The 27,566-nt window shown below is 33.4% G+C and overlaps 1 pseudogene across 1 annotated transcript in view; it reads left to right on the plus strand.

Moving 5' to 3' along the window:
* Positions 1-27,102, plus strand: part of LOC309632502 (ADP-sugar pyrophosphatase pseudogene) — a 42,168-nt pseudogene extending 15,066 nt beyond the window's left edge. Inside the window, exon 1 of the transcript in view lies at positions 1-27,102. This exon is cut by the window's left edge and continues 15,066 nt beyond it. The product of the transcript in view is annotated as an ADP-sugar pyrophosphatase pseudogene (transcript).
* The last annotated feature ends 464 nt before the right edge of the window (positions 27,103-27,566 follow it).

Below are 27,566 nucleotides of genomic sequence, written 5' to 3' on the forward strand. Positions count from 1 at the left end.
TCCTTACAGTTTTTCTCAGTCTCTGATATCTTGGGAACAAATATAAAGCCAACCTCATTAAAATGAGGAAACTTATGTTTATATATTCAAGGAGCTTTGGAACTAGAAACTCATTTTAGCCATGATATTGACCAATATTAAGTAAAGTGGGAAGTTTTTTCTTAGATTCTATTCAAGTGAGTTTAATTACAATCTCACAAATGGACCTTGGATGAAGTATCATTTCAAATAAGATTCTTATTAGGCTACAACAACAGAAATAGGAATATAATGTGACCCACATGTCTAGTTTTAAATTTTCTAGCAGCCACACTCAAAAAGTAACAAAAAATGGAATTATTTTAAAAATTTAAACCAATATGTCCAAAATAGTACCATTCAATATGTAATCAATATTAAAAACTCTTGATGAAATAATTTTTATATCAAGTCTTTGGAATCTATTGAACAGCAGAGGATTAGAGTTTTAAAAAATATTTGTGTTTATTCTTTTTTTTTTTGCTTGTTTTGATTTTTCTTCCAGTTTTATTGAGATATAATTGACATACAGCACTGTATGAGTTTAAGGTGTACAGCATAATGATTTGACTTACATACATCATGAAATGATTATCACAATAAGTTTAGTGAGCATCCTTCATCTCATATAAGATACAAAAGAAAAAGAAAAAAGGTTTTTCCCTTGTGATGAGAGCTCAGGGTTTACTCTCTTAACAACTCATATATAAAATACAGCTGCATTTAATTATATTAAGGTTGTTGTATGTTACACCCATAGTATTTCTTTATCTTATAACTTATCTTGTACCTTTTGACTACTTTCTTCAAAAATATATCCAAAAATACATAGGCAGAGCTCTTTTCACTAGTCACTGATGCTGTTCATAAATTGGTCACATGACTCTGTTTTCTTTGTTAAGACAAAAAAAGTGTAGAAACCATTCATGTAAGAGCAGAAAAAAAATAAAGCTCATTTCTCACTGCTGTTTCGTAACCATTTTCTTTCTTCCTTGGCATGTTTCATACATGTTATACTTCCTTCCCTGAGAAACTTTCTGGGAAATACAATGTAAACTCTCTCTTTTCCTTCGATAAAAGATTAGAATGCTTTAAAGGCAAATAATTTAACATTTTAATAATTATGGTTTCCTAATAAGGTAATTACTTTCCATGGTGATACTCTAGGGAATGGAGGCAAGGAGCTTGCCTTCCTAACAAAGACTATCAGAACCACGTTGGGATTTTTGAAAGTGCATATTACCGTGTGCTCCTAATATTTTAAGAACCACTTGAGGGGCAGAAGTTGTTTAGAAGTAGGCCTCATTACATTGGGACTTAGTTTGGGGCTCTATCATTAAGAAAGCATGGTAAGAAGAAGGAATTTAGAAACAAATAAAACTTTTTTTGCATGTTTTTGATGGGATGGAAATACATAGTACATAGAAAATCTTATGAACACTTATTTTGTTCCTCTCTAACTATCTATCTACCCAAATCCCATCTTCCCCCAAAGATCCTCCCTCCCCAGACTTGGAAACATCAAGAGCTGGGCTTACATAGGAGTTCACAAACCCATGATTTCTTTTCTTTTCCTTTTCTTTTTTTCCTTTTACATCCTCCTGCTCAATCTTGGTAGATCCCGGATAAGAGATGACCAATAGCTCATGTCTCCCATTCTCACCTTCTCTTTCATTTCTTCAACGTCACTTTCAGTTCTAAGCTTCCCCTCTCTTCTTCTTAAGCTGAAAATGTAATTCACTTCCGCCTGGAGTCATTTCCTAGGTGGAGGGGGTCTTTCTTCAAAACTTAGGTCTAGAAAATGGGTGATTTCTGACGAATGGATACTTTACAATGACATTTAATTCTCTCCTCTTACAGTACATGAAGTCATTACCCGGCCATTATATTCTCTGAAATATTTAAGAGAATAAGGTCTTAATGACTAAAGCGCTCTCCCTTATGGACCACACTGTTACACTGCGGGCATGTTAGGCACTCCTGTCTTAAACTTCCCCTGGCTCTGAGCTCTCCTCACCAAATTCAGGGATCTCCTTCCTTCCACTTGCATGACTATTTTCACTGCAGAGCTGAGTCAAGGGAAGGTGCCATAGCAGCACCACTCTGATCAATCAGTTCTGAATGTCTTAGATGGGTACACTGTTAGCTGACTTTGTTCCTGATGGTAAATTAACCATTTTTTCCTTAGCCCAAACCATACCCAGCAACAGCAAGAATTGTTCACTGCATAATTTATGTTAACACTATTCAAGTTCAGCTGATGTAATTTCTGGTTTCCCAACTGTGCCCTACAACCCTGGTGGCAGGTTGTGATGGTTTTATTTAATGAAAATTCAAAGGCAGAGGTCTTTTCACTGTTTCACTAATACTCTTTATAAGTTGGTCACATGACTCTCAGTTTTTGGTTGTTGTTAAGACAAGAAAAGGTATAGAAACCATTCATTTAAGGGAGAAAAAATTTCTAAATCAAAGCTCACATCTCACTGCCATTATTTAAACATTTTCTCTTCTCTCTTCTTTACTGCCATAAACACAACATACTCCCTTCCCTGAGAAGCCTTCTGGGAAATACACTGTAAGCTTTCTCTTTTCCTGGTTTTTCTCATAAGAAACACTCACTGGAGAGCTTATCTTTTCCATCCCTTCTCCTTCCACTTTTGGCCACAAAGTGGTGGTGATGGGGCAAAACCTGTGGGAACTCAGTCATTTTGCTCTCACTTTTATATACTATACCCAAAGCCAGAGGAGTTGATTTGAGAAGCTTCCAGACTCCTTAATGAAGACTCCTTACACCCCTATTAAAAAAGGACCTCAATGAGTTTGAAGTCCTTCTACATCTTTGGAGGTGTGTTCCTGTTATGGTTTCAATTGTGTCTTCCCAAAATTCATGTGTTTAAGTCCTAATCTCCAGTACCTCAGAAGGTGACCTTATTTGGAAAAAGAGTAGTTGAAGATGTAATTAGCTCACTTAAGATTAGGTCATACAGGAGTAGGATATTTGCTTCAGATGTTAATTGTTTTTTAAAGAAATGAAATGTTACAGATAAAAATAAAACCTTGTCACCATTGATTCTTTTCTCTTTTCCTCTTGAAAAGTAACCATAATCTTAAAGTCACTGTGTACCGTTTAGTTTTATTTTTTAAATTAATGTAACAATCATCAAATCAATATTTTTTTTTAAATTTTATTTATTTATTTATTTATTTTTGACTGTGTTGAGTCTTCGTTTCCGTGCGAGGGCTTTCTCTAGTTGCGGCAAGCGGGGGCCACTCTTCATCGCGGTGCGCGGGCCTCTCACTATCGCGGCCTCTCTTGTTGCGGAGCACAGGCTCCAGACGCGCAGGCTCAGTAATTGTGGCTCACGGGCCTAGTTGCTCCGCGGCATGTGGGATCCTGCCAAACCAGGGCCCGAACCCGTGTCCTCTGCATTGGCAGGCAGACTCTCAACCACTGCGCCACCAGGGAAGCCCCCAAATCAATATTTATTGTTTTACCGTGTACCAGAAATTGTCCCAAGTATTTTACATCATGATGTCAATTCATTAAACTTGCAACTGTGGTATTCTCACCTTACCTATGAGGGAACAATTGTCTTAAGGAATAAGCAGCCATCTGAAGTCACACAGCCAGTAAGAGGTGTGTGACTGGAATTTGAACAGTCTGGCATGTTGGCTCCAGAGATCATATGTTTAAATGTTCCCTTACATAGTCTGGGCACATAGTACATAGTATGTACCTGTAAACCAATTATGGTACTATCTTAAGTTTTAGATGCTTATATAAATGGTAACATCCTGCAAGCATTCTCATCAACCTGCTTTTCACTTAACATTAATTTGGAGATTTATCCATATTTATACAAATAGCTCTATATTAGCTATTTCTTAACATGGCCATCAATGTTTCTGAGTGTTGTAGATTTCTACACCCTGGAAGAATGTCCCATGTGATTCAGATTGGGTGAGTAAAGTGAAAATATGAAAAAAGAGATCTTGTAGGACATCAGATTCATTCTCAGACAGAACAATAGGAAGGTGGTACACATAAAATATGAGGATGTGGACATTATTCTATTAAAACTGACCAAATCTACATACACATCTCTTGGAAAGTCTTTGCATATTCTCAGGTACATGAAAAATATATTGAAGAACACTGCTATAGATGATCAGTAAGGTTCAGTATGGTCCAGCAAAGTTGCTGACAATAATCTATATATAAAACTTCAATCAGATGCATAAAGTTATTTACAGTAATGGCTTGTTATGAAGAATATTGTATGTAGTACTCTTGAATTTGGATTTAATTATCTGGTCAATGAATAAGCAAACTCAATTTATTGTTTCTGTTTTCTTTTCTTCCATTCATTTTGGTTCATTATTTGTCAATCACATTGTGTGGTGTATATTTAGAAATATATGCAAAATCATATTTTATATAGAGGATGCTTTTGGAGAGAAAAGAAACCAGACAAAACAGAACCACTTAGAAGATTAGTATAGTCACTCAGGCAAAGAAAGATTAGACATATACATATGGACAGTGGGGTTTGAAACTGGAAGATTTGAAAAAATGTTTAAAAATAAAAATAAGGGAGAGTGACAAGTTGTTTATGGTGAGAGTGCAGGAAGGAGTCATTAATAACTCTTAACCTTGCTAAAGAAATGTATCTGTGAGTCAGAGTTAATAATGCTTTAATGATGAATTGTGGGAGTTTCAAAGAGAGAGAGATTAGTGGAAGATTCATTATAATGAAATTGACTTTTAAGATGGATAAGTATATTTTTCGTACTTATGAATATTGTTGATCCTATTTTCCTTATCAACAGGAATCATGTATTATTTCTTATGACAAATGGTATCCATTGTATAGAGCTGAGAAACTATGGAAAAATACAGGGAAGGAAACAAAAAATACCAGTATGCCTTAGAGATAACCTGCGATGCATGTGTATGGCTGTATAAGACATTAAAATCATACTGTGAACATATTATTTTAATGTTTAATATTATAAACAATATTATTTTAATTATAAAGTATTATTTAATGTTATAAACAATAATAGTTATATTTTATTATTATAAACATATTATTTTAATATGGTTGATAACCCAATTATTTGCCAATCTTCAATTACTGCACATATACAGAATTGAAATTTTGATTTGGTTTTACAAATGGTGCCAAAATGAAGAGTAAACAGCATTTTATACACACACACACACACACACACACACACACACACACACACAAAACGAGTTATAGTAGAATCAGAGAAAAAGCATAAGAAAGGCACAGAGAAATAATAAATATTTAAAGCATGTTAAACACTATAATTCCCCTTGAGCACAGAGATTTTGAAAGCTAAGAGAAGTTAAGACTGGAAAGAAAAGCTGACATACTATCATGATGACAGATGATGGAATTTGTTCCTCACTTGGTTATAAATATGAAACCAATGTAGTTGCTAAAATATAACTGGGTAAAATGAGCATTTACCTTGGAGGATTATATAAAGTGAATGAGTGGATAAAGGCTGAAAAAAATGAGGCCAGTTAGAACACTGAATAATCAAGGAAATAAGCATGAGAGCTTGAACTAGAATGTTATTTTTAAAGGAAGAGAGAAAGAACTGGAAGTGATTAGCATCAGTGAGAGAAAATGATAATGGTTGGATAGATATAAGCAAGAAAGGAATGTGAGGAATCAATGTTTCAAGCCTGGGAAACTTGGTGAATTTTGCTAAGTTTCTGGAGAAGAATCGTATTTAATGGGATAAGATGAAGTGTTCAGTTTGGGTTGCAATTTTCTGCTGCCTATGAGCAACCAATAGATATACCCTAAAGCTGAAGGACATGTGAGACATGAGCACAGAAGCATCATTAAAGATAGAAATAGAGACTCATTTAAAAGGAGGGAATGATAAAAATTTTTTTTAAATGGGGAAATAGAAGATTTTAAATTGTTAGGGTTATAGAGAAAAGAGAATATGATCTATACTAAAGCTTAATACATTAAATGTAGGACGTGAGTAAAGAGAGTTAATCATGGTATAAGGAATACTCACAGAGATAAATGACTTAAATGGTTCTTATATTTTAAGACAAAGTGGTTGGTCAACTATCACAAATACTGTGAGGAAATTTTGGAGGAGGAAGGACAGTTGGCCATTATATTCATGGTATATTTTACATTCAGCAAGACTTTCTTGATCAAATCATATGGAGGTGACAGTGAATCAGTGAAGGACTGACACTCAGGTGATCCTCATGAGATTTTTTATCAGAGACACAAGCATATAGCAAACTTAGATCCATTTGGGGAATGGTTACTCCACCTGAAGTAGTTAGGGTATTTCCATTTCAACCCCTTAATTAGTGTTCCATGTTTTGGAGTTTTCTAGAAGAAAACCAAATATAAAAACCAATTGTAAATGTTAAGATGCTTTTAGAATGGGCATCTGAAAATAAAATGTAGTTTTGAAAGACTGTCAAATCAATGCTTTGCACTGTAAGCTCTGCGCTGTTACTTTATTTCAAGTTAAAAATTATTCTTAAAAAATTCTAAACACCAAGTTTAATAGAATTACTCTAATTATTTGAAAGATTTAGGTTTTATTTATAATACTTTAATATTATATTTAATTTAAATTTTTGAAGTACATATTAATCATTTAAATGAGGAAAGTACTGAAGAACACATTAATTTAAAAAAATATTCCAACTTACTACTAACTTGTAATTCGTTATTAGCTCTAAGTCTCCATTATTAACTTATGAGTTTGAATACTGTGAAATCAACGTCACTAACATGGAAGATATTTAGGCTGAATTAGGTTGAATTAGGTTAAATTTTTCTAGATCATACCTCTAGATGAAAATACAGTAGATTAAAATACAGTGTTAGTAATTAGGAAACTATATTATTTAACAGATAGGGTCACAATATAATATTAAATGTACCTTTACAGTGCAACCACTCTAGAAATGGTTTGGCAGGTTCTTATAAAGTGAAACAGACACTTACTATAACACCCAGCAATCTAATTTTTAGATATTTAACCAAGAAATTAAACTTTACGTTCAAACAAAAATCTTTCTGCAAATTTCAGAGTCGCTTGATTCATTATCATCAAAACCTGGAAAAGTCCTTCAATGGGTAAATAAATAAACTGTGATAAATCCATGCAATGAAATACTTATTCAGCAATGAAAAGGAACAAACTGCTGAAACATGCAACATGAATGAATCTCCAGTACATTATGCTAAGTGAAAAGGCCAGATTCAAAAGGCTACAGCCAACATGGTTCCAATTATATGACACTCTTGAAAATGAAAAAAACTGTAGGAAGAGAAAATATATAAAAACAGATGAGTGATTATCAGGAGTTGGAGGTGGGTGTAGGTGTTGAAACACAAAAAGGCAGAGTGTAATATTTTGGAGAGGTAGAACAGTTGTGTATCTTAACTGTGGTGATGCTACACTTCTGAATACATTTTTCAAAACTCAGAAAACTGTACATCAAAAGGAATGTTTTACTGTATGTAAATTAGACTTAAAAAACAATTTTTCTCTTAAATTAGCCCATCAATTGCTAAAATTTTTCTTTAAGAAAAAAATACTACACTTAAAATATCTACACTGGTGTCTGACTTACTTCATCCAGTATGACAATCTCAAGGTCCATCCATGTCATTGCAAATGGCATTATTTCATTCTTTTTTATGGCTGAGTAATATTCCATTGTATATATGTACCACATCTTCTTTATCCATTCATCCATCAATGGACATTTATGTTGCTTCCATGTCCTGGCTATTGTAAATAGTGCTGCAATGAACATTGGGGTACATGTGTCTTTTTGAGTGAAGTAAGTCAGACAGAGAAAGACAAATATATGATATTGCTTATATGTGGAATCTAAAAAAAATGGTACAAATGAATTTATTTACAAACAGAAATAGAGCCACAGATGTAGAAAACAAACTTATGGTTACCAAGGGAGAAGGGAGGGGAGAGATAAATTGGGAGTTTGGGATTGACATATACACACTACTATATATAAAATAGATAACTGATAAGAACCTACTGTATAGCACAGGGAACACTACTCAATACTATGTAATGACCTATATGGAAAAGAATCTAAAAAAGAGTGGATGTATGTATATGTATAACTGACTGACTTTGCTGTACAGCAGAAACTAACACAACATTGTAAATCAACTATACTCCAATAAAAATTAATTTAAAAAATGATGACTTAAAAAAATATCTACATGATGTATCATAAGGTATATGTTTAAATGCCTGTATTTTAACAAGCTCGATTTAATGTTAGCAGATATGTAAAGATTTTAATACTAGTAAATACAAATTTGTGGTCATTATGTCAAAGGTAGTAACTATTGTTTAAGAAACCATGATGTGACACAGCAGGAAGTAGAATATTTACAGTTAGAAGGAAATGAATTTACATCCCAGTTCTGACGCATAGTTGCTATATGTCATCAAAAGAACTACGCTGCCTTTCTGGGACTCAGTTTCCTTGGAAATGGGGTTAAAATACTCACATGCTTTATTTATTATAATAATTAAATGAGATAATGCTATCCAAGACCCTCAATAAATTTTTTTGCTAAAAATCATTTCCTCCCTTTTCTTGAAAATTATTTCTGAAGAGATTTTTAAATCCCATGGGATCATAATTTATTGGCAATTTTTACATATGTTTTTCAAAGAAGTCCTGGAAATATGGGCTAACATATAATATTTATGCCAAAAAGTCACTTGCAGCACACAGTTTGCTCAAATATAATTTAAGTTTCAGTAATAGAAACTTAAATATACTCTTTAAATGACTATATACAATCATAAACAGAGATTTCTGATCTCAAAAAAATATTTTTCTGAAACTACATTTTTTTTATTTTCAGTTCTTTATTAAAAGGAAAAGGACCACTAAATTTGATTAAAGGTCTGCATTATTATCGTAAATGGAAATATATATTTTCTACAGGAAAATACAATTATTTTATGTAATACTTACAGCACTGCATTCATGGAGTGTGAAATGTTTCAAAGGAGGAGAGAAATGGTAGGAGATAAAGTCGAGGAGCTATAAGAAAGAAAGGCTCAGAACATGGTGGACATTGGTGGCCATTTTAAGTCATTTGTCTTTATCTCTTTGAAACACTGGAAGCCAGTGTATTACAGACATTTCAACAAATGAAAGACACTGTTTATTTATTTATTATCACACCAGCTGCCTTGTTACAAGTAGATTGTAGGGGAAGAAGGACAAAAATCAGAAAGGCCAATTAGGAGACTGCTATAATAATTCAGGTGAGAGAAGGCGGTGCCTTGACCAGGAAGGCGTACAAGATTAACCAATTACTGAGGGGAAATTACATGGACTCCATAGGGAAAAGTTTTGTAGTACTTGATATGGGAGAAAATGTAAGGGAAATGAAGAGAATAGAGAAATATAAGGGATAGAGAGATAGGAGTTATAAAAATACTAGATGTTTGCACGTAGATAAGTAACAAAAAGGAAAAATAAGACAAGGGATACTAAGACATATTATGCTATAAAGGAGAACTAAAAATATGCAGAATGAGTTTCACAGCGAATGTCACTACAGGGAATCTGCCTACCATAAATAAAACCGATGGACTCTCTTGTCCAGAGACATGGCTCCAATCAGGTCCAGCTGTCAGAGTGGCGTGACTCCCAACAGTGTTGCCAGATTCATGGGCCATTAGGACCAACCCAAAATGGCTGTGAGGGTTATTCTGAGAATATAGAAAGTTGCCAGAAAACAGTAGCGAAGTATGATTTTCCCTGAAGATTTCCAGAGTGAGTTTTGCAAAAACTTTTGAATCGCTGTGAAAATATACTGAACAATGTTCTGTTCTGTTTCTGGTTTGAACCCCTTGAGACCTATAGGAATCGCTAACAAGCTCTTAACTGTCTCCATTGACATATCATTTTTAGAAAGACCAATTTGTTGCATCCCTGGGCAATGTACTCTATGCAAATAACTCTATTTTATGTTTCTTTTCTAATTTGTCTCAGCAGAGCCTGAACTACTGAAGTTCTTTGGCCTCCATCTGATAGAAATAGGAAAGTCAAGACGCTCTGTCTGTTTCATATTCAGTTTTATGATGTTTTCTAGTGAAAAGTTAAGGCTATTTACAGCTGTTATACTGTACAACTATTGCAGCTATTTATGGTTAATCTAGAGATTTTAAACAAGTGGGCTATTTGATATTTGTAATATATTATAATTGTATGTAATGTTTATCTCCATCATTCCTATAACCTTTCAATTTCTGTTTTAAACTCTTGGATGAAAGGTAAAACACAATCTCAAATTAATGATTTTTCTAAAAATTAACGATAATGGAGGTATTCTATGTCAGAATATACAGAAATTTTAAGGAAGTGACCAGACAAAATTTTATTGCCATAAAACTTTTTTGTCAAAAAAATTAAAAATGTAAATGAATGAAATTCCCAGCTCAAAAAAGATGGAAAGAGAAAAGCAAGTGAAACAAAAGAAAGAAGAAAACAGTAAAGAATGAAGACAAAAGCAAAAATCAAAATAGAGACTGGGAAACAGCTAATATATAATTACTAACTGAAAATGATGTTTTTTGGTAAAATTCACATAAAAAGGCCAATCACTAGATAACTTAAGGGAAAAAAGAAAGCATAAATAATAAAAATAAGAAAGGACAGAGGAGAATTAGTCATTAAAATGGAATACATTTTTTTAAAAAATCTTAAGGTCTCTCTGCATATAATTGAAAAATGAAATGGTAATTTCCTAGAGAAATATGATTTGCCAAAATTCACCCTAGTATAGATCAAAAGCCTAAATAGGATAATTTCCATATAACAATAGAGAAATTTATCAAGAAACTTTCTTAAGAGAAATCATCCAGCTCAGATGACTTCAAAGGAAATATCAAAATAGCAGAGGTTAGATCATCCCAAAAGTTTGCTTTTCAAACTTTTCCAGCTCATAGAAAATAAAGAAAAACTTTTAATACTTTTTGTGAAGTAAATATAGCAGTTATACCTAAACCTGATAAAGACAGTTAAAAATGAAAATTACATACAAATATCACTTACTAGTATTGATTCAAAAGTCATACAGTTATTAGCAAACAGAATGCAATACCTCATTAAGAAACTGATATGCCATGATCAAGTGGAATTTATTCTAGGATTACAATGTTGATACAACATTAGGAAGTCCATCAATATAAATCACCATATGCGTCAGATCGTCAAGAGCAACCCCTGGTTGGATGATTTGCTAGGAGTATCCCCAGAACTCAACATGTAGTCATATTCATGGTTATGATTTATTACAGTGAGAAGATAGAAAGCAAAACCAGCAAAGGGAAAAGACAAATGGGGCAAACTTCAGATGAAACCAGGTGCAAGTTTCCAAGTGTCCTTTCCTAGTAGAGTCACACAAGCTATCCTTAATTCCCTCAGCAACAAATCTTGACAATACATGTGAAATATCTACCAGAGAAGCTCATTGCGACCTAATGTCCAGGATTTCTGTGAGGGCTGGTTACACGGGCACCCTCTGCCAGGAATGTATCAAAACTCCAAACACCTAGAAGGAAAGAAGGGAGTTCAGTGCAAACCACATTGTTTGTGCAAACAGTTTAGGCACAGTGAGCCACTCTTAGTCATTAGTGTGACTCAAATATATGAAAAGTTTTTCAACTTCACTTCTAATAAGGGAAAAGTATATAAATAAATTGTGATAATATTTTTCACTTAGAAGACTGGCAAACTTTAGATAGATTATATGGATGGATAGATGATGAGAGAGAGAGAGAGAGAGAGATTACAGTTTACTCTGTGGTGGGGCTGTGTAGAAAAAGACACTCCCATAAATTGCTGAGGGATGCCAATTTGCACAAGCCTAAGGGAGAGAATCAGGTAATAGCCAACAAATCTACATGTTACCTTTTGACCCAGTAACCTCACTTCCACAAATTTAACCAGAAAATATACCCTTATTACGTTGCAGCATTATTTGTAATTTAAAAGCTGCGGGAAATTAGATCAATGTCCAAACATAGGCAATTCGTTTTATTAGTGATATATGTGTGTAGACATATGGTGTACTGTGCAGCTGTAAAAATGATAAGAAACATCTTTTTTGAGCTAATATAGCATATTTATATGTGACATATTTTAAGCAGAAAATGTATCAGAAAAGATCTAGAAAATGTTTTGTTAAAAAAATAAAGGGAGGGGTAAGAAAATAGTTGTGTCTCCTCTCTAAAAAGAAAAATAGGAGTACTAAACCAGAGTTCCAGAGGATTGGTTACCTCTAGGGAGATGAATGGGAACATAGTGGAAAGAATAGAAGGAATGAAAGGAGGTCATGTTGTGTCAGTTCTATGTATGTACATTATGGTATGGGTCTGATTATTCGAACTATGCCGACACTTTAGGTGGGGAGGGTGGAGAGAGAGAGGGGAATAAAAATAGTGAACAATTCTGGTAAAGGTACCATAAAATGGAATTCAAACAGAAACAGATGGACCAAACTGAATTTACATCAGTGACTTAACCACCCTCACCCTGAAGTGGGAGAAAGAACTAACCCAAGTAAACCTTGAGCACTGTATTTGGAATTTGTGCCCTCAAGTTAAACACAAACAACATTTTCAGCAAGTACTAAACTATAGTTAGTAGGATTTTTTGGTAGAAATCGTTTCAATAATTCTGAAACGTTTTTGTGCATTCTAAGATTGAGCAAGCAGTTAAATATATTGCAAATGATGGAATCATTTTTCTTACTGTTATGATTCTGTCCTAATTCATTCTCTCTCTCTTTCAATCTCTTCTGTCTCCCTCTCTTTCTCTGTGTGTGTCTCTCTGTCTTCCTTCTTCCATACCATCTTTTTCTTTTTATTATATTTGAACTTTGAGAAACTTTTTTCTTTGTCTTATATGATTTTATTGGTTAGTTTTATTGTATTGCATATTTTATTATTTCTGTGGAATATTATCTCTATTTGCCTTTGCAAGTCTTGTCTTCTATGACAAAATTATGTTTTTAAAATTAAGAAATTGACATTTTTAAGCTCTATAAACAAGGTTATTTTCTATTTATTCTATTAGTTTTATCAACGCAGCAATTACATGTTCTTCTGGCTTTTTTTTTAAATACAACTTTATTGGAGTATAATTGCTTCACAATGTTGTGTTAGTTTCTGCTGCACAACAAAGTGAATCAGACATATGTATACATATATCCCCATATCCCCTCCCTCTTGAGCCTCTCTCCCACCTCCCTATCCCACCCCTCTAGGTCGTCACAAAGCACTGAGCAAGATGAAAAGACAACCCTCAGAATGGGAGAAAATATTTGCTAATGGCTTTCTTTTAAACTATTCTGACTCCTTAAGCAGCTAGCAAAAGCATGTAAGATTGCTTAACACACAAGAAAGTCAGTATATGAGTGTTCATTTAGCAGGGGTAGATTGATTGGCAGAGGGAAAAAGATACACAGTGAAAAACAGGAGGTTTGCCACAATACTTTGACAGGTTGGGGGCATCTCTTATGAAGAGTACTGAGGTGGCCTCCATTCTCAAGGTTAAGCAGAGATGGATGTTCCTTACCCCAGCACTGCAAACCTTCTTATGTATTGGTGGAGTCAATGAAATAAATTGATTATTCCAGTACTGTGTGCAAGTAGGTAATGATAGACTGTCTCCTAACTTATTGATCTGGCAAGTCACGGGACATGAAGTCTTCAGCGTGGGCTCCATTATAGAGTCAAAATTGTTTCCAAGTCACTGAGTTTGCATCCAGTTTCACCCCCACTTTCTCAAAACATTACAAATAATAGCATCCCATGCTACAAACTTTTCTCAAAGACTTGAGAACTGAGTTCTACATGGTCTCTTCTGCATATTCTCACAGTCAGCAGTGATGATTCAAATATCGAGTTCCATTTAGCAGTAATTGGGAAGTAAGAAGATCAACAGCATGCAAATAAACAAAAACCCTTTGCCATCTGAAAATTCATTAATTCACTCTTTAACTCAGAAATGTATTTTATGTGTTTACTTTGAGCAAGGAAGTGTTTTGCAATCTAGGGATAGCGCAAGAAAATACTTAGGAAATACATCTGCCCTCTTGAAGCTTAGTTTGTTAGTAGGGGAAAATAGACCATTAAAAATAATTAAAATATATAATATTTTGACTAATGATAAGTGTTATGGAGAAAAAGCAGAGAAAAGGTTATGAAATACAGGGTGGAAGGGATATGTGGTCAGGGAAAGCTTCACTAGGAAGTGACAATTGAGAAAAGACTTGAAGGAGAGGAGGGGTTGAGTATGCAGACCCTGAGAAGGAGCAGTCTTTTAATGAACACCTGGGTCAAGGAAGAAAGTAAACTTGAAATGAGCAAAATTCTAGAAATTAAAGAAAGAATGAAGTTTCTTACATAATCCATGGAATGTAAGTGAATCTAAGTTTATTTTTTCTTATTAAAAAAAGAGGCAAACAAATTAAGCTTAATAATATGAAATATAAGACTAGGAGGATGCAATGATTTAAGCTAAATAGTAAACTTAATGGAACTTAAAAAAAAGGCTTAAAGCCAAATTAAAGTAGTGTTATCTATAGATAAATAAAATAGACAAATAACTAGTAAGTGAGTAAAGAAAAAGTAATTAAACCAAAATAGGCTGAGAGGAGAAAGAATATGTAATCACAACAGAACAAAGACTAAAAAAATCATAGTTAACACTTGGAAATTTAGAGAAAATGGATAAAGTTCAATAAATGACTAAAGTTGATGCAAAAAGATGTAGAACACCTAGACATACAATAATAACCATATTCCCTATAAGAGAAACTTCTGAAAATATCCATTAGTAAATAATGTACCAGGCCCATGTGATTTGGGGGAAGTTTTAATTAAGTTTCATAGAACAGAAATATTCAATGCTATAGAAATGTTTATAGCTCACAAAAAATTATCAAGCCATTATTAGAGTAACATCACAGCTTGACAAACATCATACCTAAAATGTACAGAGAAGTTTTAGTTATAAATTTAAATACAAAGAATGATTAAAGTAATAGCAAACTGAAGTCAATAATGTTTAGATAAAATAATTCACCATGATCAACTAAGGTTTATTCCAAAAATGCACATTTTTTTTTATTCCAGTGACCTAATTTATACAAACTAATCAGATATGTTATAAACACAAAGTTAAGTGCATGAAAAAAATTTGATGAATTTGAACAAATATTTCAAATAAAAATTTAAGTAAAATTGGACTATAAGAAAAATGCCCAAATATGGTAAAAATCTTTACCAAAATTTGATTGCACACATCATAATAAAAGTAAAGCACTCGTCATGAATATCAAAACCAGGAATAACATAATTGTGACTCTTTTCCATACAATATTTTTAGCATATTCTAAATGTTCTAGCCAGGTCATTAAGAATAGAAAATGGAATTAGCAACATAGAAACCATATAAGAAGAGAAATTATGAAGACCAAATCTTTAAAGAACTAGAGTAGCTAGATGCAGATTAAATATTTTCAGATAACACACATTTCTCTGTGTCCCCAACCACCATGTTGGCTACTCTAGGGATACTTATATCTCTCCAGGGGATATCTCATAGACTTCAGCAGTATGAATTAAATACACAAGATTAACGGAAGGAAGAAGAAATCTCTGGAAGTCATGAAGCAGGTTATAGGACTAGGATAATGCTACACCTAAAAGCAGGAGTAGTCTTTTATTTTATGTGAAAACATTTCAGGATATGGTTTCAATATAGCTACTCCTACATTGAACGCTAAACCTAAAAAAAAAAAAAAATTTAAATATTTAGATAATTAAAGATGCAACTTTTGTCTCAATTTTCTGCATCTTTCAAACCAGAATTTTTAAGATAAATCTGAATTTCCCATGTCTGTAAAGATATTTACTCCTTTAGTTGTAAATAAAATTTCATAACTTAAAAAAAATCTTCTTCCTAAAAATGTAAAAGAAAATATAAAACAATTCAACCACATTGATTCCGTTTCATTTTGGCATACCAGAATCTACATATAAACCCAGTTTTTTTATCATAGTGTTCATAGTATTCTGATATTTTCAATTTACCTACACTAAAGCACTTTTATTTTTCTATATGTTCCTGTTAATTATGTTTAATGTATGCATAATATCTCATATAGTGTTGGTGTATGATGATTTAACACTTTGTTAGATTATTTCTAATGTTTAAATTTTATTTAATATTTACTATAGAGTGACATCTTTGTGATAGTATATTTTTTATTTCTATTGATTATTTCTTCAAAAGTGGAAAAAAGAATAATGATAATTTATTGAATTATTAATATTACATGAATAAGTTAATAACTGTATCAATTAGAAGGAACATCTTATGAATCTTGTTGCATAATTGCATTTTGTTTTACAAAAATGCTGTACAGGTTGTAAATCCTTCTTGTAAGGAATATGTATACTAATTTCACTGCACTATTTCTTAAATTAGAGACTTTTAAAAATTTTAACTTTTTAGTCAGAATAAAATAATATCTCGATTGTGTTAATTTGCATTTTATTATTAGTGTTGACGAGCATCTATACTCTTTACTTTCATATTCTTTGGGATTGAGAGTTACTTTTTAGTTGTTTATAATTATAGGTAGGAAAATTAAATATCTAATTGCATTCATCTAAAATCAGTTGCATTTTTCCCAGACAAATGAATTATTAAAGCAAAGACCATTCAAGGCAAAAATGATCTGTAATACTACTTTTAAATGCATTTAATTTAGTTCCTTGTGCATTTGTTGAGTTTTTACTTCTTAGTGTTAGAGCATAAAAATGTTTCATATCAAAGGAATGTATGTCTCCTTGGGATTAGATTCTTTAAAGAATATGACACTTTAATGAGTATGACATATGAGCCCTTACAAGCCTGATTTTTAGCAGATCAAGTTAAATTAAATAATAGAGACAAGTACCGTATGGTAAGCTCCCTAGGAGAAATTACAGTACACTGCTGCTTTTATTATAATGATTTCTCATGCTCATTCTTATGTGAAAGAAATGGACATGAAGAATCATTATGAGTAAAGAAAAAAGCATGTTAGAGAGCTTTACTAGACTTAACTAAACCTATCCTCTTTCACTTATCTAATTTAAGCATTTGTGAAGGGCTAATATGGCTAGAATATATATTAAAATCATATGCAATATAAAAATCCTCTTGGTCTTATACCTCTGGTATTTCCAGCTCATTACCTCCCGGATTGTTTTATAAAATATTATAGAAACCTGCTTTAAAAATACAGAAGACCTTTGTCTGGCTTTCAGTAACATTACCTGTCTCAATTGATATGACTCTCTTTCCCAGCCTTTCTTCTACCAGACTGTGGACTCAAAACACTCCAAACCTCCTGTCATTCTCTGAATAGGTTATGCCTCAAGTCTATGCATTTTTCAGATTCCTCTTCTTAGAATGTCCTTTCCCATCTGTATTTGTTTTCTGTTGTTACTCTGACCAACAACCACAAACTCGGTGACTTAAAACAATACAAATTATTATCTTACAGTTCCAGAAAGGTACCCAGAAATGCAATCATAAGCAGAGAGGCATTCTACAAGTTGAGAGAATGGAAGAAGTCACTAGCATCTTCATCAGGGCTGGGTACCACTGGCATTTCCCGAGACTGCGACCTCAGAATGGCCCTTTCTTTTTTCAATCCCTTCCCAAAGGAATACTCTTCTCTTCATCCCACACCTTGGACATGAACTTCTTGCCTGAGGACTGAAAAGACTAATTAGATTAGCTATGGAAAACCAAGAACTATCAAATTTTTCTCAAAATACCAGTCTATTATTTCAAAGGAGTTAATTTCAAAAGGAAAATCAGTCGAGCTTGAAGAAACAATGTACATGGATCCTACTGGTAAAACTAGAACTTGGGAAACTTTGAAACACATAACTGGGAAGGATAGTCAGCTGATGGTGTGGTAGTTATCCCAGTGCTGCAAAGAACTCTTTATTATGAATGTATCATTCCAGTGAAACAGTTCTGACCGCCAATGGGGAGCTACAGCCTAGAATTCCCCACAGGTCTCACAGTCAGTAATGAAAGCCCAGAAGCAGCTGCTCTTTGGGAGCTTGAGGAAGAAACTGGCAATGAAGGTGACGTTACTGAATGTTCTTTAGCTGTAAGTATGGATCCAAGTTTGTCAACAGTACCACATACACTGTGGCAATAACTGTTAATGGAGATGATGCTGAAAATGTAAAACCTAAGCCAAAGCCAGAGGATAGAGAATTTGTGGAAGTAATTTTTTGCTAAAGAATGATCTCTTGAAGAGATTTGATACTAAAGTGACTGAAGAACATCTGACGGTGGATGTCAGAGTCTTTTCCTATGGTCTCGCGCTGAAGCATGCAAACATGAAGCTGTTTGAAGTTCCCTTCCTGAAATTTTAGGTGCAAAGATCAGTGGCCATGTTTTTGTAAATGAGACCACCGGGGCCTCCTTTACTAAGACTTTGTATTCAGCTTAGTTTAATGTCGATTTGAAATTAACTTTTCCATACAATATAAGCAACACAGAATGCAAAAAAAGAAAAAAAATCCTCAAGTGCAGTGGTAGCTGAAACAATGACAGAACATAAATATTAGTCTCTGAGAAGAAACCAAAATGATGAGATCATATTCGAGAAATTATTTGTTGAATCTGGCTCAATGCTAAGCTAGCACTGAGAACACAGCAGGAATGGGAAGGATGTTGGATGCTAGGAGACAAGGAGGTATATGCTTCTGAAGTGAAAAGGAAGCCAATGGGAATGACAGACACCTGAGTCATTCTAGGATTTTTGCATAAAATAAAGTTGATGAAGGACAGGAACAGGGCTATACCTTCAGCTTGGGTGTAGGAAAGATACCCAGAAACCCAGTCATAAGCAGCGAGACATTCTACAGGATGGGAGAGTGGAAGAAGTCACTGGTATCTTCTGGAGTTATACAAGAGTAAACACATATTCCAAACATTGTCTTACGTATGGATGCTCTCAAAGCAGTGATTGTCCTTGCTATAAGCAATGATCTAAGAAAACATTTACCTATAACAGGAAGCCTTGTAGACAATTTAGACTTTTGAGAAAGACACCCTAATTCATAGAGTGCTACTTTTGAATGACATCTGGGATTGCCTCTTAGACTTGAAACCTTTTTCTATTAATGTGTTTATCCAACACAGTATACCAACTTATCAGCCTTAGATAATTATTGACCATCAGACTCCATTTTTGAACAATGAAATCTCACCTTCTAGGTGCATTTGAACTTTATGTAGTTAATGATTCCTAAAATTGACTGTAAAGCAGGACCAATTTCCTACTGTTTTGAGTTCCTAATGTCAGATTCAGGTTCCTGCAGGGAGATTGAAATCAGTCAGATTCAAATCAGTCACGATTTCCTAGGCAACAATCTGAAAATAGTTGAAAAAGGAGGGCCTTTTTAATATTCTTCCTCATGTCAAAACAGGTGCTTTACCACATGTAGTGCCAACACCAGTTTGCACCTAAGACTGCTTACCCGTGTTCATTTTCCCTGCCCCAACATTTACAACTCCAGTAGTCCTCTTATTTTTTCCGAGGAAGAAGCAGAAGTAGCCTAGGGATGATTTCACTTTCTGTGGACACTGGGCCAGGATAATGAACAACATAGAAAGAATAAAACTCCGTAGAATCAAATGTTTTACTGTTTGCAGGGTAAACAGGGTTCAATTAAAATTTAATTGAAGTAGATGTTTTGTCTAGCCAAGCTCAAATGGACTTCTGGATCAGAAGCAAAATAAAGAATTTCTAGACTCCAGTCTCCCCTCACACACATTTGAAGTATCACTCCCATATAAAATAAATATTTTGTGTTCTAATTCACCTATTTAAGTCTGTGGCCTATTAATAGAGACTTCTGAGTAATATAAAGAGACAAATGATTTTACTTGGGTAAGCAGATTATATAAAACAATACTAACTATATGAAATACACTTGAAATAAATTGCCCCTTTTGATATGATTTGAGTACAGCACTAAAAGTATACAGGATCAGACATATCAAGAGTAGCTTTGCATATAAACTAAGCAGTTACTACTTAATAAATTAAGCATATTCTAATTGCAAAATTCATAACATTACATCATGTTTTTAAGTATGTGGCTGTCCTTTACTGTGACATTTACTTTGAAGGTAGTATTTCACTGAATCTATGATTCACCACTATTTTATATGCCACTAAGAGCAAGACATTATGATTTTTAATATAACACAATTATTTCTTTTTTCTCTCCTCTTCAGTTTTTTGCAATAGTTTGGGAAGGATAGGTATTAACTCTTCTTTATGTGCTTGGTACAATTCCCCTGTGAAGCCATCCAATCCTTGACTTCTGTTTGTTGGTAGCTTTTCGATTTATTGATTTGATTTCAATACTAATAATTGGTCTGTTCAGATTATATATTTCATCCTGATTCAGTCTTGGAAAATAGTATATTTCTAGGAATTTATCAAGTTCTTCTAAGGCTGTCCAATTTGTTTGCATATACGTGTTCATAGTATTCTCTTATTGTGTTTCTTTGATGTCAGTTGTAATTTCTCCTCTTTCATTTCTTATTTTGTTTATTTGGGTCCACTCTCTTATTTTTCTTAATGAACCTGGCTAAAAGCATATAAATTTAGTTTATATTTTCAAAAAATCAGCCCTTGGTTTCACTGATTTTTTTTTCCTATTGTTTTTCTGGTCTCTATGTTATTTGTCTCCTCTCTAATCTTTATTATTTCCTTCCTTCTGCTGACTTTGGGCTTTTTATTCTTTTTCTAATTCCTTTAGATGGTAGGCTAGGTTGTTTATTTGAGATTTTTCTTGCTTCCTGAGGTAGATCTGTATCACTATAAACTTCCTTCATAGAACTGCCTTTGCTGCCTTCCATAGATTTTGGAGAGTTGTGTTTTTATTTTCATTTGTCACAAGGTATTTTCTGATTTCTTTGTTAACCCATTGATTTTTTAGTAGCTTGTTTTATAGTCTCTATGTGTTTATATTTTTTTCATTTTTCTTCCTGTAATTGATTTCTGCACTGTTGTGGTCGGTAAAGATGCTTGATATAATTTCCATCCTCTTAAATTTATTGAGACTTGCTTTGTGATCTAGCATGTGATCTATCCTGGAAAATGTTCCATGGGCACTTGAAAAAGGAAAAGAATGTGTATTCTGCTATAGCAGGGGTCCCCGACCCCCGGGCCATGGATCAGTACCAGTCCATGGCCTGTTAAGAACCAGGGCGCACAGCAGGAGGTGAGCAGTGGGCAAGCAAGCAAAGCTTCATCTGCCACTCACATCACTCCCATTGCTTGCATTACCACCTGACCATCTCCCCCCACCCCCCCATCCATGGAAAAAATTGTCTTCCACGAAAACGGTCCCTGTTGCCAAAAAGTTTGGGGACAGCTGTGCTATAGGATGGAATGTCCTGTAGATACCTATTAAGTCCAGCTGCTCAAATGTGTCATTTAAGGCCAATCTTTCCTTACTGATTTTCTGTCTGGATGATCTGTTCATTGATGTAAGTGGGGTGTAAAATTTCCCTACTATGTTTGTATTATTATCAATTTTTCCCTTTATGTCTGTTAATATTTGCTTTATATATTTAAGTGCTCCTATATTAGGTACATATATGTTTACAAACATTATATCCCCTTCTTGTATTAATCCCTTTATCATTATATAATGCCCTTCTTTGTCCTTTATAATAGACTTTGTTTTAAAGTCTACTTTATCTGATATGAGTATTCCTACTCCAGCTTTCTTTCTGTTTCCATTTGTGTGGAATATCTTTTTCCATCCTTCACTTTTAGTCTGTGTGTCTTTAGCTATGAAGTTATTCTACTGTAGGCAGCATATAGATAGGTCTTTTTTTTAATCCAATCAGCCACTCTGTGTCTTTTGATTAGAGCATTATTCCATTGATATTTAATGTGATTATGATAACTATGTAACTATTGTCTTCTAGTTGTCTTTACAGTTCTTCTCTGTTATTTTCTCTTCTTTTAGTCTTTTCCCTTGCGATTTGATGATTTTCTTTAGTTTTATGTTTGTATTCCTTTCTCTCTAATTTTTGTGTATCTATTGTAGGTTTTTGATTTGTGGTAACCATGAAGTTCATATATGTTGACCTATAACTATATCTACTTGTTTAAAACCGATAGTCATTTAAGTTCAAACACATTCTATAAGCTCTACATTTTTTTACTTTTCCCTCATATTTTGTGTTTGTGATGTCATATTTTACATCTTCATGTCTATCACTTAACTATTTATTTTAGTTATAGTTGATCTTACAATCTTTGTCTTTTAACCTTTATATGAGATTATTTAAATGGTTAATTCACAGCCTTTACTATATATTTGCCTTTACCAGTAGGATTTTTCCTTCCTATAATTTCCTATTTCTTGTTGTAGCCTTTTCTCTTTCATTTAAAGAAGACCCTATAACACTTCTTGTAAGTATAGTTTAGTATTGATGAACTCTTAGTTGTTGCTTGTCTAAGAAGCTCTCTACTTCAATTCTGAATGATAACCTTCCAGGGTAGAGTATCCTAGGCCGTATGTTTTTTCCTTTCACCACGTTAAATATATCATTCCACTCCCTTCTGGCCTGAAAAGTTTCTGCTGAAAAATCAGCTCATAGCCTTATTGGGGTTCCCTTGTATGTGACTTCTTTGATGCATTTAGAATCCTCTCTTTAACTTATGCCATTTTAAATTATAATATGTCTTGGTGTGGCTCTCTTGTTTCAAATTCTCTGTGCTTCCTGTACTGAATATCTGTTTCCTTCATGTTTAGGAATTTTTCAGCTATAATTTCATCAAATACATTTTCTACTTCTTTCTCTCTTTCTTCTCCTTCTGGGACCCCTATAATGCAAATGTTAGTATGCTTGATGTTGTCCCAGAGGTCCCTTAAACTATTCTCATTTTTTAAAATTTGTTTTTCCTTTTGCTGTTTTGATTGAGTGATTTTTGCTTTTTGAGCTCTTTCTAAGAAATCTTTGCCTTAGCCAAGGTCAAATTTTTTTCTATATTTTCTTAGAAAAGATGTATAGTTTTATGTTCAAACTTCGGTTTAGAATCCATTTTGTGTTTTTTTGTGTGTGATGTGAGGAATTTGCCATATATCGCTTTTTTTAATATGTTGTCAAGATGTTCCAGCAGAATTTCTGGAAAAGGCAGTATTTTCTCCATGCAATTTATTTCACAAATTCTCTGAAAATCAATGGACAGTATATGTAAGGGTATCTTTGTGGGCTGTAATTTCTCTTCCATTGATTGTTGTGCTCTTCCTTTTGTCAATATCCCATTATCTTGTTTATGGTAGCTTCTGGCAAGCGTTGAAATTAAATAATGAGAATCCTCTAAATGTTTTCTTCTATTTCAAAATTACATTGACAAATTTAGTTCTTCTCCCTTTCTATATAAAATTTAGAATCAATTTGCATTGTACAAAGAAAAAAAAAAGCCTCTGGGATTTTGATTGGGACTGAGTGAAATTGATGAATTCATTTGGGGAAAACTGGCATTTTTGTTGAGAATTTTATCCACAGGAAGGATGTATCTCTTCATTTATGTAGGTTTTTCTTTGATTCTTTTCATCAGTGGTTTATACATTTTTTCATACTGATATTACACATATTTTGTTAAATGTATGTCTAAGTATTCCATGTTTTGTGGTGCCATATTTCTTTATTTTTCTTTTAATATCAGTAGGAGCTGTAGAAGTCCTCGCTACCTTTTAATTCCTGATATTGCAATTTGTGTCTTCTCTCTGTTTTCCTTAATCAGTTTAATGTTTCTAATCTTCTCAAAGAACTAAGTTTGGGTTTCATTGATTTTATCTATGATATTTGTTTTTGTTTGTTTGTTTTCTTATTTGATTGATTTTTAACTCTGATCTTCTGCTAGGTCATAGTATATGTGTGAGAGTGTGTAACTGAGTCAATCTAGTCAAGAGCTTTTGTTTCATTGTCCTGTAGTTATTTTTCAGTGAACAAGTGTCCTCAAATATTTCTGGCATGACATTGTGCTTATTTTGGAAGCTGGAATACTGGAGGATTTATCTCAAAGTTCATGCTCCTAACCCAGATTTTGCTATTACCAATTTAAACAGTGTTAAATAAAATATAATAGATATAGGAATGTTAACATTAAAATTGTTGATTTTAATGGTAATACTGAACCTATAGGTAAAATCATGTGGATATAAAATAAAATGTTTCTTTTTCAGTGAAACCAGGCATCAACTTTTTCCATTAACATGACTTTATTTTTTTATTGACGTATAGTTGATTTACATTGTTGTGTTAGTTTCTGGTGCATAGCAAGGTGATTAAGTTATACACATATATTACATATATATACATACTCTTTTTCATATTCTTTTCCATTATGGATTATTACAGGATATTGAATATAGTTCCCTGTGCTACACAGTAGGACCTTGTTGTTTATCTATTTTATATATAGTAGCTTGTATCTTCTAATTCCAAACTCCTAATTTATCCCTCCCCTACCCTCTTTCCCCTTTGGTAACCATAAGTTTGTTTTCTATGTCTGTGAGTCTGTTTCTGTTTCGTATATAAGTTCCTTTGTGTCATATTTTAGATTCCACATATAAGTGACATCATACGGTATTTGTCTTTCTCTTTCTGACTTACTTCACGTAGTGTGATAACCTCTAGGTTCATCCATGTCGCAAATGGCATTATTTCATTCTTTTTTATGGCAGAGTAGTGTTCCATTGTGTGTATATACCACATCTTCTTTATCCATTCATCTGTCTATGGACATTTAGGATGCTTCCATATCTTGGCTATTGTAAAATAGTGCTGTTTTGAACATTGGGGTACATGTATCTTTTCAAATTATAGTTTTCTTTAGATATATGCCCATGAGTGGGATTGCTGGATCATATGGTAACTCTGTTTTTAGTTTTTTAAGGCACCTTCATACTGTTCTCCATAGTGGCTGCACCAATTTATATTCCCCCCAACAGTATAGGAAGGTTTCCTTTACTCCACACCCTCTCCAGCATTTGTTACTTGTAGACATTTTAATAATGGCCACTCTAACCAGTGTGAAGTGGTACCTCATTGTAGTTTTGATTTGCATTTCTCTAATAATTAGCAATGTTGAGCATCTTTTCATGTGCCTATTGGCCATCTGTATAACATGACTTTAAAGTATCACTTTTTCTTAATAACACTATCAAAGATTGCATAGATGGCACAGCCAGAATAAAGATAAAGGTTTTCACATCTCATTTGTTTAATTTGTATAATATTTGTGAAGTGGATATTAAAATTTTGTATCAAGCACATTCGTCTATATACAAAGGCCATACTTTGTGTACATGTGCATGCATACACACACTCACACAAACATCTATACATATATCAAGGCTATATAGTAGAGGTTTACTTTAGTGCACAGGTTTGATTTGTAATCATCATATTGACACGATGACCAAATATTACAGTCTCTGCTTACATTATAATACCCATGAAATTTCAATCACATTGAGATTTTACAACTTGAAGTAATTTGAGGAACAAATAGAGCTAAAAATAAATAGGTATTAGGGTTTTAGTTGTTTACATCAATACCAAAGCATGGGGCCAAAATATCTAAAAATTTTTTCTGACATTAAGAAGTAATCATTTTTCAGTAAGCAACCATGATGCAAGTATGACACTAGTGAATGCAGAGGTGGAAGAGAATAAAATTGAATAGAATGAGACTTAGTTTGTGGTGCTGCTCTGAGAAAGTTTCAGTCAGGCTATGGGGAACCCTAGAGAAAGGAATGCCCATTAAAGGAGTTCTGTTTGGGTAGGAATGTCCCAGATATAGTACTTAACTCTTACTCATTATTTGGAAAGTCTGGGGAGGACATAACTCAATATGAGTGCTGTGGTGGTTACCAAAGCTACAACAGCAGTAGGATCTCTGCCAGCTACACAACTCAGGGCAGATTTTTTTGATAGGAGACCTGAGGACCATACCTCCATTTTTGCCATTAAAAATAACAAGGAAATACTAGAAAATTCACGATTGAATAGACTAAGAAAAACAAAAAAATATAAAAATATAAATATGTATATGGTTGTTGAATTATTGGTGATGTAAGCCAGAAAAAATAGTCTTAAGCTTACTACATTAATGCTACTTTATTAAAGTGATTCATAAGCCAAAGCCTTATTCAGAATTTAAAATGTGTTCATTGAGTTATGTGTAAGTTTATCTATTACACAGCTAGGAGATAGAATTTTCAATCTTTTTATAGAATTTAAAATGCAATTTTTAATGTTTCCAGGGATTTATAATCTGTTCAAAGCTAAATATTATGAACACTTTGGGAATAATTGTATTCTGTTACCAGATATATGGAAGTATCATATTTTTTAAAATGGTAATGCAAAAGAAAAATGTTAAGAGATATTTCATTATCACTAGTGAACAAACTTTAAATCTTAGATACCATAGGTGATACAAATTTTCTAAGAAAAGACTGAGGTTAACTGTGTTTATGATGTAGAAATCATAAACAATTTCTAATGGTGTTGAAAATTTTAAATATAATGTTAACAGGGTGAACTATTTTATAAATCAGCAGAATAACATTTAGGAAAAGTTCTTTTAATCTCTGGATACTATGCAAAGGTTTGAGAGAAAAAAAGATGAAAAACTACTGTGGCTCTACTGTAACACAGTAGCTCTCTTTCTTGGAAATTATTCAAAGCAAATATTCAGGGAAAACACAGTGATGTATATGTAAGAATGAAAAACAGGATGTTTTTTATTAAAGAAAAATAAAATTCATAGAAATAATTAAATTATAGTAAAGTTTTACCCTGGGATATTTCGCATTTTAACAATTTAACATTTCAATAACAATAAACTATATTTAAGAATTAGGAGAATTCTTGTAATACGTGAATACTAATTGCTTTCAATTTTGTTGCATAATTTGTTTCAGGCACTAAACAAATTGTTGTTTTGATGATGTGCTGTTTGGTAATGTTAGGAGATACAACAATGTATGGCTGCCTACTTTGCTGCTCCCAGAACATGCAGATATTTAAAACGGCCTCCTCAAATGGTTCTGGCTTGTGGGACAAATAAACTCTCACTTGCCATCCCTGTGTTCTTCAAAAATTTCTTGTGGTGCTTTTTCTCCAACAATTTCTTTAACCCAGGCAGAAGAATATCTACTTCGGGTGGCCTTTGTGGGCTCTTTCCATAGCCCCTGGACATTGAGTGTTATATTTCCTGGCTCTTATGCTGAGTTCTCCTTACCCTCCCCTCACCACCACCATGACCCTATTGAACAGGGCATGTGATGGCTGACCCCACAGGGATTGCTCTCTTGTATCCACA

This window comes from Balaenoptera borealis (assembly GCF_965194805.1).
Source record: "Balaenoptera borealis genome assembly, chromosome: 7".
Taxonomy (NCBI): Eukaryota; Metazoa; Chordata; class Mammalia; order Artiodactyla; family Balaenopteridae; genus Balaenoptera; species Balaenoptera borealis.